We start from the raw sequence: 15,644 nt of genomic DNA on the forward strand, positions 1-15,644 counted from the left end.
GAGGGGGGAAAAGGGCAGCAACAGTGTGAGGAGCTCTCTCTGAAGGGGGAGGCAGTAATGACCTGTCCTCTCTGTGTGGCCTCCAGTGGCTCCGCACTCTGCCATTGTGTTGCCGTTTTAAGATGAAGCCTGCAAGCGCCACTGTTGCAAGGGAGTAGGGATCACAGGGTCTGGGTCGCTCATGTCACGCTGGAGGACTGGTATTGTACTGGGCCTCTGACACATTTTTGTGAAGGGGGGGGGTGTACGTAGCAGGGAGTCCAATCGCCCGTTGGCCCCCTGACACCCGCCACCATGTAGACTCGTGATTCCCTGCGGCAGAGGGATGATTATCTGCATGACAGAGCCCGGTGCATTTGCAGCCAGTGACTATGATAGTCCCTGGCAGCGAGCATTTTTTAGTTCACTGTCTCATGCTCCTGATAATTTTATGACAGGGTGTCCTGCACAGCTGCAGGAAAGAATGTGTGCCTGCATTTCATAAATAATCACTTAGTTAAACCACTACACGGGACAGATGCGATGTACGAAGAAAAGGATCACAACAAAACCCACCCAGAAGATGGAAAGGTGATTTAAATTTAATGCTTCTCTGTCTGCTACTTTTGTGTTACTTTTACCCTGGTGGATAAAGCTGTCACCAGGCTATCACGATTCAAGTCCCTCCACAGCCGAGCTCTACAGAAGAGGGGTGTGACATTTAGGCAGCATGAAATTACAGTGTAATGACTCATTTTCAGTCAGCAGCATTGTGTGCTATAGGGATAATGGAGTATTCGTTCTGAGAGGGACATTGGTAAGAATGTTATCTGTTTTGATTTTTACAGTTACTCTTCCACTAAGTACATAAATTGGAGAGGGGGAAAAAAAGATATTCATCTCACCCCTTCAAGTCATGTTATCACATGAGATGAATTCATAAAGGGGCAAAATCATGAGAAGTCAAATGAAGTAGATAAAGTTATTCTGTCAGAATAAATGATAGGTTATAAATTATAGATTGTTGAAAAGAAAAAAAATTAGATCATTGTGAGGATGCCTGTCTGTAATTGCAAAGATATGAAATCTTATTATTATCTTTTTTCATTAATATAATAAGAAATGTCTTCCTTTCATCCAGGCTACAAATCTCAGACAGGTGATAACTGGAAAAATAATCACCCCATGTCCCAATCGGGGCCGGGAGGATCCCAAGCCCACTGCTGCGTGCCATGGCCCGACATGAGCTTGGAGGTGAGGCCTCGTGCTGCACCGCATTGTGGCTATGAACATCAGCTCCTGATTATGCTCCCTGGTATTGCCTTGAGACAATGTGCAGTGTCTTTTTTTCAGGAGTCTTCGGGCTATGCAGATGTTTCTGTGCTTGCAGAGCCTGTGGTGATTGTAGCAAAAGAGAATTGAGCTGCCACCAGGGATGTAGTGTGTTTTCTCAACTTTACTTTCCCAAGCGTTATGTTGCGTCTCCACCGCTGCAGATGTAATGCTTTTAGTCTCACATTTAAATGAACGAACCACGAATCCGAGGCGGGAAATGTCCATAAGCACTTAGATTTTGTTTGTGATACCCAAATGATAAACTGTGTGCGTTTCAGGGTCGGCGACACTGTATATGATTTAACACTGAGCAAAGATGATCTTGTACTATAAGAGACATTTAAAGACTTGCTCATCTGAACCTGCCCTGGTACTAATAAAGTAAAACTAACATTCTTTCTCCTGTTGAAATTCTATTTTCAAAGTCTATCTTTGCAAAATTTCCAACAACTAAAACCGCAGAAATGGTGAGTGAACCTCTGTTGACTCACCGGCCTCTGCAATGTAATGCATGAGTGCATTATTGATTGTCTAGACACTGAAAGCCATTTTTACTGATGTGTTTCTATAATCTCTGCCTTTGTTTGCAAAATTCTCTCGCACCGCTTTCTTTGTTAACTCTTTGTTTGCATTCTTGTGCTGAACAATAATTGACTATTAGTTAAAAAAAATACTGCAAATTTCAACAAAGCATTTGAATATAGTTCCACATCATTACATTTTGTCAAACATTCTTATTAAATTTCTCTCTCAATGGGTCAATTATGACAAGCATCGCTGGGACACAGAATTGAACTGAATAAAGGTAAAAAGATCATCTTTTTTGGCCCTGTGAATGGCGATGCATCTCAGACAACATAAATATAATTAACTAGGCGGATTAAAAGCAACACCTTTTTAAATGCCATGAAGAGCACACTGTAGGTCACCGGTGTTTGTGTGCCTGTATGTTCTGCAATTACCTCAGCAGTGACTGAGCATAATGACTCTTTGCAGTACAAATGAGATGACATTTTCAGCAAAGCAATGCGACAAGAGGATTTAATGACGATCACTGAATCATCAGGACGATTTAATTTCTTTAAATTAATTTTGGGGAAGTTGCGTGTGTACATGTTTTATTCATGTTTTGAGTATTTCAATGATATTCAGAAACTGCATCTTCAAAGTCTTCATGTTAAACACTCTGTACTTTTCCAATATTTAGACATCAACAAAAATTTATTTTCTTTTTCCATGCCAATATACAAGAAATTTTGTCATCCAAACTTGCATGATTATTTTTCCATCTTGGATGTACAGTACATTGATAATTGTCTCTTGTGAAATGGGCCTGACCTCCCTCCCAGTCACAGCGATTTTCCCCGGTACAGAAGTTACTAGACCAATTGAAAAGGAGCAGGGATGGGTTTTATGTGAAGTATCAGAATTGCTAATGACACCTCGGATCAACACGTTTTTACAATCATTCACATCACTTTTACTAATAGGGGTCTGGTTGTCAACCTGCCCAATCTTCATCTGACAATTTTTCTTTTTTTTTTTTAATCTGACTATCATCAATGGGATACATATTTTCAGTTTTAAAGCATTTGGAAAACACACCATGCTGATCAAGTAAAAGTCTGATAAACATGTTTCCTGTATTTATTCTTCTATGTTTCCATGGGAGATAGTGTGAGTGAAGGACAAAAGCCCAGTGCAGTGCAGGCACCGTAAATCCAAGACAGTTACTCTTCGATACAATCAGCAGGGTCAATGGAGGTATAAATGATTCCAATAAAGGTTAGAGTTTTTTTATGACTGTGTCTATGGCAACCAATGCAATTCCTATTATCGTTGAACTGAAAATATATCAAATATTTTTTTGAACAAAGAATTCTGGACTATCAATACTTTGACATGTTTAACTGCCACTTTTGTTGGTGATGAGATATACTGGAGATTTTAAACCTTTCAAACTGATCCACTGAAGTGTATTTCATGATGGCATATCTGTACTGTTATATATATATATATATATATATATATATAAACTTGTATTTATTTTCATTATACGTGTAGATGCACTCTGGATCAATCATATTCACAAATATGTAATAATATACTTTAACAAAACTCAAATTAGTAAGACTTGGGAAAGAAACAAGTACTGTAGGTGCCAAGCATTACTGAGAGGATAATGAGGGGCCAAGTTATCACCCGTATTTCAAACTGTGCATCTTAGCAGCCAAATTAAATGTCTTACTAATGATGACTCTGTGCTTTTCTATAAAAAAGAAATGCTGATTTATCAGAAAATGAAAATCCCTTTCACATAGATTACTAACTTACAGCCAAGGAATACAAACATGTGACATTAACTAAAGGAAGACATGGGGAAAAAATGGATGATCATGTATTTGGGTAACACCCAGGTCTGGGAATATATCATTGATTGATTTCCAGGCCAGAGTGAAATAATCCAGTTTCCCCATCCTTATCTTCACCCAATTTTGTATCATTCTGTAATTGCTATACTCTGGAAGTGGGTGTCAAAATGTGAACGACAACTTCCAAAAGATGCAATCTACTTGGAAGATGGAGCAGAGTTAAGTGGTTAATGCCACCCTTCAAAGTGGCTGCTATGAACATGGCTCTGAGGACATGGCTGAAGAACGAGCTGTTGTACCATCGTCCTTCTCTGGTATTTTGATCAAAGTATGTATAATTGTAATTATATATAAATTATGATATATTTTGTTTAGATGAAAACTTTATCGATGATTGGATATAAACCACATAAAATCACTTACACACTGTGTGTGTGTGAGAGTGTGTGTGTATGTATGAAACTATAAATAACTGTATAAAAGTTCACATGGATATATGTGTATGTATGGCCCCATTTTTTTTCCTTTTTGATTCATTATTAGGGCCCGAGCACTGACAGTGCGAAGGCCCTATTGTATCTATAGGAATTTACTTTTTTTCCTCGTTTTTTTTTTTTCCCTCCTTCTTCCGACGAAATGAGGGCCTTTTTGCCCCCCTAAACGTGCCCCAAGAGTCACCAAATTTTGCACGCAAGCCAGGCCCGGCGAAAAATTGATATTTAAGGGTTTGCATTAATGGGCGTGGCCTAATGGCTCAACAGCGCCCCCTAGAAAACTTTGTGCCTGAAACCCCACAATACGGTTTGACGTACATGCAGGAAAATCGGTACACACCTGTAGCATGTCGTAACTTAAGGAAAAGTCTCTTGGAGCCATGGCCGAAACCGAACAGGAAGTCGGCTATTTTGAATTAATCGTGTAATTTTGGCGCAATTTATGCCATTTCTTCGGCCGTTAATACGGCCCGAACCGTAACGTGCACCCAGGTGTGTTATACATCAAAATGTGCGTCTCTATCCTGCGACTACACGCATTACTTTTCTCGGTCAAAAGCATTACCGTGGCAACGATAGACGCCAAAAAGCGCGCCCCCCCCTTCATCTGATCGGCCCATATTTGATAGTTCCCCAAAAGTCACCAAATTTTGCACGCAAGCCAGGCCTGCCGATAAATTTGATATTTCATGGTTTGCATTAATGGGCGTGGCAAAATGGCTCAACAGCGCCGCCTAGAAAACTTTGTGCCTCAAGCCCCACAATTTGGTTTGACGTACATGCACGAAAATCGGTACACACCTGTATCATGTCGCAACTTAAAGAAAAGTCTCCTGGCTTCATGTCCGAAACCGAACAGGAAGTCGGCCATTTTGAATTATTCGTGTCATTTTGGAGAAATTTATGCCATTTCTTCAGCAGCTTCAGAGCCCGAACCGTAACGTGCACCCAGGTGTGTTATACATCAAAATGTGCGTCTCCGTCTTGCGACTACGCGCATTACTTTTCTCAAAAAAGCGCGCCCCCCCTTCATCTGATTGGTCCATATTTGATAGTTCCCCAAAAGTCACCAAATTTTGCACGCAAGCCAGTCCTGGCGATAAATTTGATATTTCATGGTTTGCATTAATGGGCCTAATGGCTCAACAGCACCCCCTAGAAAACTTTTCTCTGCCATAACGTTTGAACGGGTTGTGATAAAGACATGTGGGTGGTGTCATGGGACTCTGTATTGAGTCCTTGACCTTCATTGGCCTGAATTAGCCCCGCCCCTTCTTCTGATTGGTTTTCTCTATTTTCTGCTATAACTTTTGAATGGTTTGACATAGAGAGTCGTGGGTGGTGTCATCAGACTTGGTATTGAGTACTTGACCTTCATTGGCCTGAATTAGCCCCGCCCCTTCTTCTGATTGGTCGATATTTGATAGTCCCTATTTTCGGCATAACTTTTGAATGGTTTGACATAAAGACTCGTGGGTGGTGTCATCGGACATGGTTTTGAGTCCTTGACCTTAATTGGTGCAAATTGCACGCGCGAGGGCCCGTTCATCGCTGCTTGCAGCTTTATTATTGTTATTAGTGAGTAGAAGTAGTAGTACCGTATTTTTCGCACTATAAAAATGTGCACTTAAAATCGTAAAAAAAATCAGCAGTGTCGCTTATAATCAGGTGCGCCTTATTTTGACCTCAAACCCATTTTAAACGGTAAACTGCCCTCAAAAATCTGTCAAAATTTCGAAGTCGCTCCATTTTGATTGCCGGACCATTCAGCTGACACCGGGACGTCGGTCCGTGGTTGGATACAGGTTGCAACGTCAGACAATGTTAATTATGTAGTGCTGACAAGCAACTATCATTCAACATCTAGTCAATGTTACCTTACAATAATTCAACCCAACGTTAGGTTTTTAGCGTAAACCCAATATTCAAATATATATCGTAATCAAATGTTGGAATACAACGTTGTTCCAACCTCACACTGACGTCAAGTGTCCGCTTTTGCCGTTATCTTTCCTCATACATTCATTTTCACACACACCTATGCACTAAAAAAAAAAAAAAAAAAAAAAAGAAATTATATAATGATTTGTGTGACTAGTTCAAGAAAGTTTCAAAATAATTTACCGTAGGCCAATCAAAAAGATGATAGCAGTCGCTGCTTCATACTCTTTTCTGGTAATCTCTATGCTCTTTAGATTCATTCAACAACAATCCAGATATGCATATTCTTGAAGTGTTAATATCAGTGTGAAAAAGCCGTAATTGTGTATGAGAGGACAACATCATTCACTGCGTTATTCAACTGTATTATTCAATATTCCATCAAATAGACTCCACGTGATATTCTGAACATACTGTCATGTTTATGTGTAAAATCAATCAATTAAAAAAAAAAAGTCTACAGCAATATGTGGAATTTAAAAAAAAGTAACAAATGTAACAGTTGCATAAATACCAAAACACAAGTACTGTACGTACTGTATTTCAATAGTATGCTTTACTGAGAGCGCAGAAGTTAATAACTTACTGTGCCTCTGCACACACGGATGGCATAGATCATATCCTGGCAGAGCTGTTGCTGTTTTTCACCGTGTTAGTAGAGCCGCCAGAAGCAACCTTGGACTGCATATAACAAAGAAAAGAAGAGAAAACAAGATATATTATTATATATAAAACTGCCTGTCAACTATTTAACCAGTTTAAGACCAAAATTGGTTACAGGCCAAAGTTGCACTGTTTTTTAGCCTCCAACCATCTCTTCACACTGAAAATTGACACTCATCTTCAGGTTGTTTTAAATAGACCTTCTGCTGCGCATCAAGCTTCTCTGGACTTTCCATTCTTATTGGTTTTATCGTGTCAGCCATTACTTTTCTGCAGTCTCATCTTGATAGCCACAGTTCACTGCAGGCGACGTCCCTACGATATACTTCCAGAGTAAATGGCCCAAAACATACCCTGAAACATCCCCAGCAGTATTAAAAAAGCCAATTGAGGATAATGGAGAAACTTTGTACCACAAAATGGCAATCACACACAAAGAGCTATTGTGTGGTGATATCTTTTTTGTTTTTTTCTTAAAACTCTTACTTTTGAAATACTTTTCAAAAGCAGATTGGGTGCTATGCTGCTTAAGTGATTTCTGAAATTAATTCAGTAATTAAGTATATTGGTAATAATGAATATTCCTAAAACTTGTTTACATGTCGGAGTGATGATTGAGCGTTCTAAAGACCAACTAATGCCTGGAATGAGACTTTTTATCCAGATGGGTTAAAGAGGAGCGGTCAAGGATGTAGAGATAAAACAAGAAATGTTTAGAGGAAGACAGAAAAGGTTCAGGTACATATTTTTGTCAATGGAGATTTTTTCGGCAATGGAGATTATATGATCACTGAGAAGTAAAATAAATAAAAGGGTGTAAATCAGAGAACGGCGACAGAATGCATTGTTGCATTTTTCACCAAGACGTGGCTGCAGGAGCATTTTCCACTCTCCAGATTTTAGGCAGGATGGGGAGACAAAAGAGCTGGGACAGGCTCCAGCAGATGCCTGTGACCCTGCATAAGATAGAGTGAGTATAGAAAATGAATGGATGAATGAATGTGGAGACAAAAGACTTCAGACAGACTGGCAAAGTGGGGAGTAGGGTTCGCTTTTAACGAGATATTAAAGCATATTATATATAATACTTGACATGCTGCCATGAAGCAACATCTCCAGATCCCAAATATTTGACAATACGTTTTCTGTTCTTGTTGTCTACTGAGAGTTTACCCGTGTCAGCTGCCAATGCTTTAGCAATGTCATGACCTCAGTTGTTGCAAAGGTACAATCACAACACTCCAACACATTTTTGATCAACTCAAAAGATTTGAACCATGGTTTTGTCCGAAATCTCCCCCTGCTTACTATATTTGGCAATAGTCTGCAATCACTCTGTGGGAGAGCTTGTAGGAACAGTGAAGTGAAATCATGAGCAGAATGCCCTTTCAGACAGTACTAGTGATACTTTTGTCCATTGAGTCATTGCACAGATGAAATGTATCATATTTTCACCAGCTAATGACAGGAGTATTACATCGACTGTAAAAAAAAAAAAAAAAGAAAAATAGAAAATAAAAAAATGTTGAAAGCATTAGTCACGTTATCCATAGGTTTCTCAAGAGTGGTAATGAAGCCTCTTCTTCTCCGTAATGCGCGGAGCAATGTTGCCCGGAAAGCTGACAGGAACACGCCCGCCGTATGTCAATCAAAGTAAGCAGTGGCTACCAGCTCCTTCAGCTGATCCCTGCCAAAATAGCTGCAGAGCTGCCGGCAGATGTATACAGCAGAAAATTACATTTCACAGGTTGCTTTGATGGCGAAATCAAACATTTCTGCTGCGTTTAGCCAATACTGGGTTAGTACAAACTACTGATAGCTTTGGTAAGCTTGGTAGCATGATGAGTGCAGGTGAGGAAATGATAATGGCTAGCCATTGGCTGAGCCAACTGTCAATCTGTCATAAAATAAATAAAATGCATTGCTTTATATAGACTATCCTGACGTGATACAAATAAATAAATTAATTAAAAAAAAAAAAAATGAAAATCTGTAAATATATTTCTGTTCTGAAGTTGAACAGTTTACATGGGAGTCAATGGAGATCGTCTCTCTACACTTCAGACTTCTATTGTCATTGTACGAGGCATACAACAAAATTAAAGCAGCACGGAATGGTGTTTTCCTTGAAAATTTTAAGTAAAAAAAAAGTAGAATAAGTATAAAATAAAATAGTACAAAATAAAATAGAATAGAACTCTGTATCACAGTATATATACAAAATGTGCAACAGTGCAGCAGTGCAAACACATGACCTCAAGACCTGTCACCGGTCTGATGGTGATAAATCTTGCTGATGTAGGGAAAATATGTCATTCTACCCGCCCACACAGGTTGCGTTTTGTTTCGTGGATAGCACCTCCCGGCTTGCCTTCCCTCCCCTCAGCTCGCCTTCAGGCCCGAGGTGACAAATAACACACCTTGCGTTTATATTACCAACGCATGTTAAACACACGTTCATCATCTGGCAATTTTAGTGGGACCCAATCTGAAAATGCCTTCAGTTACCCATGGGATTTAACCTGAAAATGATATGGTTGGCGCTGGGTTGCACACTACTTTTCATAATGCATTGTGGGATACAATGAGCCTCTTATATCAGGTATAATGTATGCAGACAGTGCTGCAGAATGTCGATGCGGTGCACGTATAATGAGTAGGGGAGGATTTTGGACACCCATGTATCTGTTTTTGCTACATTTTCTACTACTTCACAAGTGATTTAGATTTTAAATGATTTATCATTATTTCTATTTATTTTTTTTGTTAAAAAATGTAATAGATTATTATTAATTTCAATTTTTAATTTTTCCCTCTGGGTATCTGACTGGCTTACCGAGGGAAATGGGAACTGGACCATTCCCTGAAGGACTACATACTTTTTGTATAGTTGCATTCACATCACAGACAGGAACAATGTACACAACAAATAGCTTTTCTTCTGTGTTTTGCTCAAACTTAAAGATTAACAAAAAATAACTGTTGTTTATATGGTAATGATTATACCATTAGCAACATTCATTTATTTCTTTCTTTTGTGGCTTCTTGTACTCTGGTCATTTGTTTAATCAGTCACCATACACAAAATGAGGTCTGTGAAATACAATCAACTATACTTCATGCAGTGCAGACAAAAAAATAAGTTGTATATCTTCATATGGTTGGGAGAACTATGAGTACGTTCCTGTGGTTCGATGGCAACTTGTGATGGGAAAATGAGCAATGACCACGCTGAAGATTAAGACAGAGGCTGAAAATCACAGTTTCTTTACTGCAGCTAAAATGCTGCCGAGCCAGCAGCGAGAAACATCAATTTTAAGCCAAACAACATCTTAACTTTAAGAGAGAGAGAGAGAGAGAGAGAGAGAGAGAGAGAGAGAGAGAAAAAAAGAAGATATTATTTAATGCACTCTGCCTGAATCTGGCATCCATGAACTTATATAATCAATACTCAAAATAAGCATTGTAAGCATCTCAAGTGACTTATATGTTGAAAAAGACTTGAATGGGAAATAATTATTGATAATACCTTTGCTGTGTGGTTTGTAAATGTATCAATTGTTGTATCTTGATAATGGGTGCCTACTCAAAAGGCTCATCGGCTACACAGTACACAGTGCAGGAGTGGATTTCATCAGCATGGCTTGCTGCAAATCCTCGGCTCAGGAGACGCTATAGTTTATCACAAGCACAAATCTGCTCCCCCTTTCTTACTTGATCCATTCACTGATACGCAAAGGAATTCAATCAGGCCAAGCTTACTGACATAAAAAGGATTCCTCATTGCAGTGGTGGGGCTATACTGCTGAAGTGACTTAAAGAGCTCACCGGACCTTTAAGGATGGTCTTTTGTTGGACAACATCAAAGGTGACCCCAAGCCTTTATCCCAGATATTGAGCAAGTGCAAATACTCATCATATGTCTGAAGTGAAAGATGGCTCGCCATCCATGCTTCATTGAGAATAAAATGGGAAGTATCCTCTTATTTTCTCGGTTCCTCAACAAAATGAATACAAGAATGATTCCCTGATTTCAATCTGCAGAACTGCAGTTCAGTGCAGCTCTGTTGGTGTAAGGTAGAGCGTAATTTACAGAGACAGTTCATGTGAAATGGGCCTAATTCTTTTCAGGTTGAAAGTTAAAAAACAACCTTGATCTTATCAGGGTTTCTGCCCGCTCAACTTCACAGATTTTGAAACGGAGCCAGTTGCTCTTTTTCAAAATTTGTAAAATAAAATGGAAGACTTTGTGCTGCATTTTATCATACAAAAAATGCTATATGAATAAATCAGATTTGTTTTCCTCTAAATTTGCAAAAAGATTGGATATTTTGAGGCTTTGGTACATTTTATAGTGTGTGCATTAATTTGAATGTATATATTTTGGTGCTAAGATTGAGTAGTAACAACAATTGTTTCAAGGTTCCTGGTTCAAATCCCATATTGCGCCTTTTATGTAGAGTTGACCTCATCATGCCTGCCCCCACACTCCAACAACATGGATGTGCGTCTGATTGGTGATTTTAAATTCACTGGAGGAATAAGTTTGAGTGCACATGGTTATTTGTGTCTGTGTGGAACTGTGACAGACTACTGCCCCGTCCCGTGTCTATCCCATATCTCCTCCAGTGACATCTGGGATTGGACAGCTCTTGTTACCTGAAGATAGATGATAGGATGGGTACAAAAGCATTCCTACCCATTGTGTTGCCATTGTACTAGTTAGAACTGTAATCAAAAGGCATTTTTAGATTAGGCCGTAGTATTATCTCTGGATGATGAACATGTGTTTAATGCATGTTGGGTAATATAAATGCAAGGCGAGTCGTGAGGAGGGAAGGCAAGTCGGGCCGCGTTACCCGCCTAACGTAATGTAAGCTTGTGGGTGTGTAGAATGACGTATTATCCCTACATCGGCAAGATTTATTCGCCGTCAGAAAGGTGTTAATTTCCAAACGAGGATGGGTGAACATTGGGATGAGTTTTTTTTGGCTAGTTTTTGCTTCTTGCCAAGCCCATGTTTGTCATTTTTATGGCCAGTTGTTCAAACAATGGACCATCCTTTGAGGTTTCCGTTTCACATATCACAAATATTTCACAAAAATTACATTCTTTATCAATTCAGAACATTCTAAATATTTGAAATACAATTCTTAGGATTTCTTTGTCCATTGAGCCCATTTTTAGTAGTCTAAATGATAATTTATTGACATAGGAAATGTTAAACTAATTCCAGTAGGCTATATATCAAAATAATTCATTTTGACTTACTAAATTCAAATTATATTAGACATACTTAAATCCAACTACAACAAAGTAAATATTTTATAACAGGGGAAATGTGCTAAGACTACTATCCACTGTGGTTTTAAAAATCCCTGGATTGTGGAACTTCTCCTGCTTCCACCTGTCACAGTCATATGCAAAGCAGAGGTCTATAAATGTGTGAGCCACTGAAGCCCGTCTGATGAGGAGAAGACAGGTTCGGAAGGCCCGCAAAAGGATTCTGTCTCAGAGTCCTCTGGCAGTGACAGGTGACATCCACAAACACAGACAGAGTAGCTATGGCAACGTTTATCATGAACTGTGCGGGAATATTTCACATTCATCTCTGCCTGGGTTTATTTGTTGGTGATTTAAACCAGGGGATTTCCTTGCAATATCGAAACCACAGAAGGCTGTTTTATTTAATTTGATATGAATAAATATGCAAGTTAAGTAAATAAGAAATAGGAATGAAATAAGGAATGAGGTTAATAAATGTCATGATGAATTGCAACATAAATATCAGGGAGGAAAATTATGAGTTCAGCTTGGTGTGAGAATTGTGTCTAAGAGACATCAATTCAATCATTTATTTCCAATTGGTATTATTATTATTATTATTATTACTTTTTTTCCCCCAAGGCCTTTTATTTTGAAATGGCTGTGATATTGATAGTAATGTTGGAGCAACCAATGATCTATGATCCTCACTGAACTGTTGTTTTTTTATTTGAATGACAGCATAAAATATTATGAAGGAAAGGTTATTGATCTATTTTTGTATTTCATAATAAAATCAAACATTTTTCAGAATATACAAGTAGAATCTTCAAAACCTGTGGATTTTTCTCAGCTTCTTCAGTTGCTGCATATGCTGGTAAGGCTTAACACAGTGCAGCACGGCTCAGCCAATCAATATATCCTGTGCATTAATATCAGCAGTTGATAATTCTCTAAGGGCAGAAACGCAAATAAGCTGTCTGAAACACTATGTTTTTATTCACAAAGAGTAGTTTAATCGAAAAAGTACTGCGGAAATCAGCCAAGCTCTTAATACCTGGCCATTTCCAAACAAGTTGGAGTTCTTTATTCTACAGAGAAACTGCAAAAAACCTCAAGAGTGTACAGGTCTCAGTTAACATGATTTATATAAAAATTCATGACAATAAAAGAAAAAAGTATGTAAGCAGTGTAAGAAAGTCTTCAAACAATGAGGCAGAAGTTTGAAAAGTTGTATATTGACCCTAAACCTTAAACAGTAATTGGTACACATACATACTATATTTGGTTTAAACCTCTCTTCATATTTTTTATTTTCCAAAACATTAATTTTGGAAAGCTGTTTTTAGGTGCAGGGCTGCCAAATAAACACATTACGATATTAGCCTACACTAAGATATTGATGTTTTAAGAATTACTTGTCTAAGTTCATAATGGGTAACCTGAAGAAAGGCTAAAAACACTCATACAAATTGCAGAAAATATCTGAAAAATAAGATTCAAGTAATGTACCATGATATCGAATTTGTGATTAATAGATTTCTGGATACTGCACTAAAACTTGCCACATTAACAAGTGTTGACAACAGGAAGAGAACTTCCTCTCCCATCAGTACAAGTTGATCCGTTCTCGTTTTGTTCATTTTAGAGTCTGCATCCGGATTGGTGGGGTAGTGATACGCAGCTGGCTTTATAATTCTATAGTGAAGCAATTTCCTGGTAGAAATCTGTAAGGTAGGAGGAGAAAAAAAACTTAAAATTAAATCAGCATTGCGACATAGGAAAACACGCTTCCATAAATATTGATTTCCCATCTGTGGAAATCTACAAATGTAATTTAACTCTGGACAGGACAACATAAAATGAACAACAAATGCTGGATGACATATACAAGCCTACACTGGCAAGGTAAGCTCAATATATGACTTTTAGTGACAGCTTATGACTTAGCAGAACATAAGGAGGGGAACAAAAATGTGAACCTTTAATTTATCCATATAAATATTCTGATTTTACTGTTAGTTCAATGTGTCTTACCCCTCCTTTCTGTGAAGGTTTATCATTTAAATCTATTGTATTTCTCTAACCTGATATGAGTTTCTGTTTTCTATGAGTTTGAATGGTTATGCAACTTTAGACGTTCAATTTGTATTTTTTAAAAATTAAATAAAAATCACTCTAGGTGTGCCATTCTTGCCGCTCTTGCTTTTGATTAGACAGAAATTTTGGTTAATGAGATGGACATAACTTTGCATTAGTGCCTTATTTATTTATTTTTAATAAAAAAATAAAAATAAATAAAAGAAAAAGGGAGAAAACAAATCATGTTGCTCCTTTGAACTGCTCTTTGTCATGGAACTCAAAAGTAAGTCAGGTCATTAAGAGATAGCAAGCCGTGCTGAGGGCACATTCTGTGTGGACATGCTGCAAAACAAAAATAATTGATGTTCATTGAAATCACCTTTTCAATCATACTTTTCCAAACTTTATGCACTTTTAATTATGTGAATTTGCATACGAGTACTGACTTTGTTTGTTACAAAAAAACGCTAATATCTATTCCCATGTTGTCTCAGACATTGAGACTCTAAGCCTGAAGCATTGTGCCTGTTTAGGGGGTGGAAATGCAACAACCAAGGTAGACTGTTCTTTTGCCCAAAGGCTAAATCCCGCATTACTACCCTGATCAATTCAAAGCAATAAAATATTTCAAAATTATAGACATGTCATTGTGAGATACTCTCCGATCTCTGATCTCAGCATATATTGAGTAAAAATATTGCACTCCATGCCACATATGACAGTGGCCTCCAAAAGAAAAGTCTCATAATTTATATTGCTTTATTGCCTCACTGTTCCCTTCTAACTGTCCCTTTGACGACCGGATGCTGTGCAGGCATCTGTAAAACAGATGTCACAGCTGAAGGCAGCGCTCTTGTTTTTTGTTGGTGTGTTCTATTAACATGTGATTCATTAACACAATTTACCCTGTATAGTGGCCCTCTGAGGTCATAGCATCGATCATACAGATGTGAATATGACAACTCAGAGGGGTGGTGCAAGTGTGTGATATAATCCTTCCATCATATTCTTGGGAACAAATAAGAAACGTAAGAAGCACATTAGAAGCTAGAGGAGGGAAACTAACACAGTGCAACAGTCCCTGCAGTGACCACCATGCTGGCTTTATTAGTTTAGCGTCATGAGCCCCTCTCCATAGAGAGTGTGTATATGAAAAGTCAAAGATGGAGGGGGGAGGCTTTGTTGGCTTGCATATGTGTGTGTTTGTGTTTTAGGTGCGGCATTTGGGGTGGGGCTGGTGGGGGGCATTGTGTTATTGTTGTGCAATAATACAGGGTTCTGCACACGTATATCAGCCATGACATTAAAACCACTTCAAGGTGAAGTGAACAACACTGATCATCATTTTATGGGTCACTTGGGAAACCATAAATGATACATTCATCTCCAAGTGTAAGTGTCATTTTCTTCGAATAGATATCCTGCAGTCCAACAAAAAGGAGAAGAAGATGCTCACTTTTTTTAATTAAAAACCAGTCTTTTCTGAGTTTAACTATTCTTATATGCTTACTGT

General features: G+C 38.3%; 1 long non-coding RNA gene across 1 annotated transcript; it reads left to right on the forward strand.

Annotated features, from left to right (window-relative positions):
• The first annotated feature begins 344 nt into the window (after positions 1–344).
• Positions 345–1,701, forward strand: LOC133447599 (uncharacterized). The gene is made up of 3 exons (XR_009782924.1): positions 345–570; positions 1,121–1,233; positions 1,333–1,701. It is a non-coding gene; the product is annotated as an uncharacterized LOC133447599 (long non-coding RNA).
• The last annotated feature ends 13,943 nt before the right edge of the window (positions 1,702–15,644 follow it).

This window comes from Cololabis saira, chromosome 7 (genome assembly GCF_033807715.1).
Source record: "Cololabis saira isolate AMF1-May2022 chromosome 7, fColSai1.1, whole genome shotgun sequence".
In the NCBI taxonomy this organism is placed as follows: domain Eukaryota; kingdom Metazoa; phylum Chordata; class Actinopteri; order Beloniformes; family Belonidae; genus Cololabis; species Cololabis saira.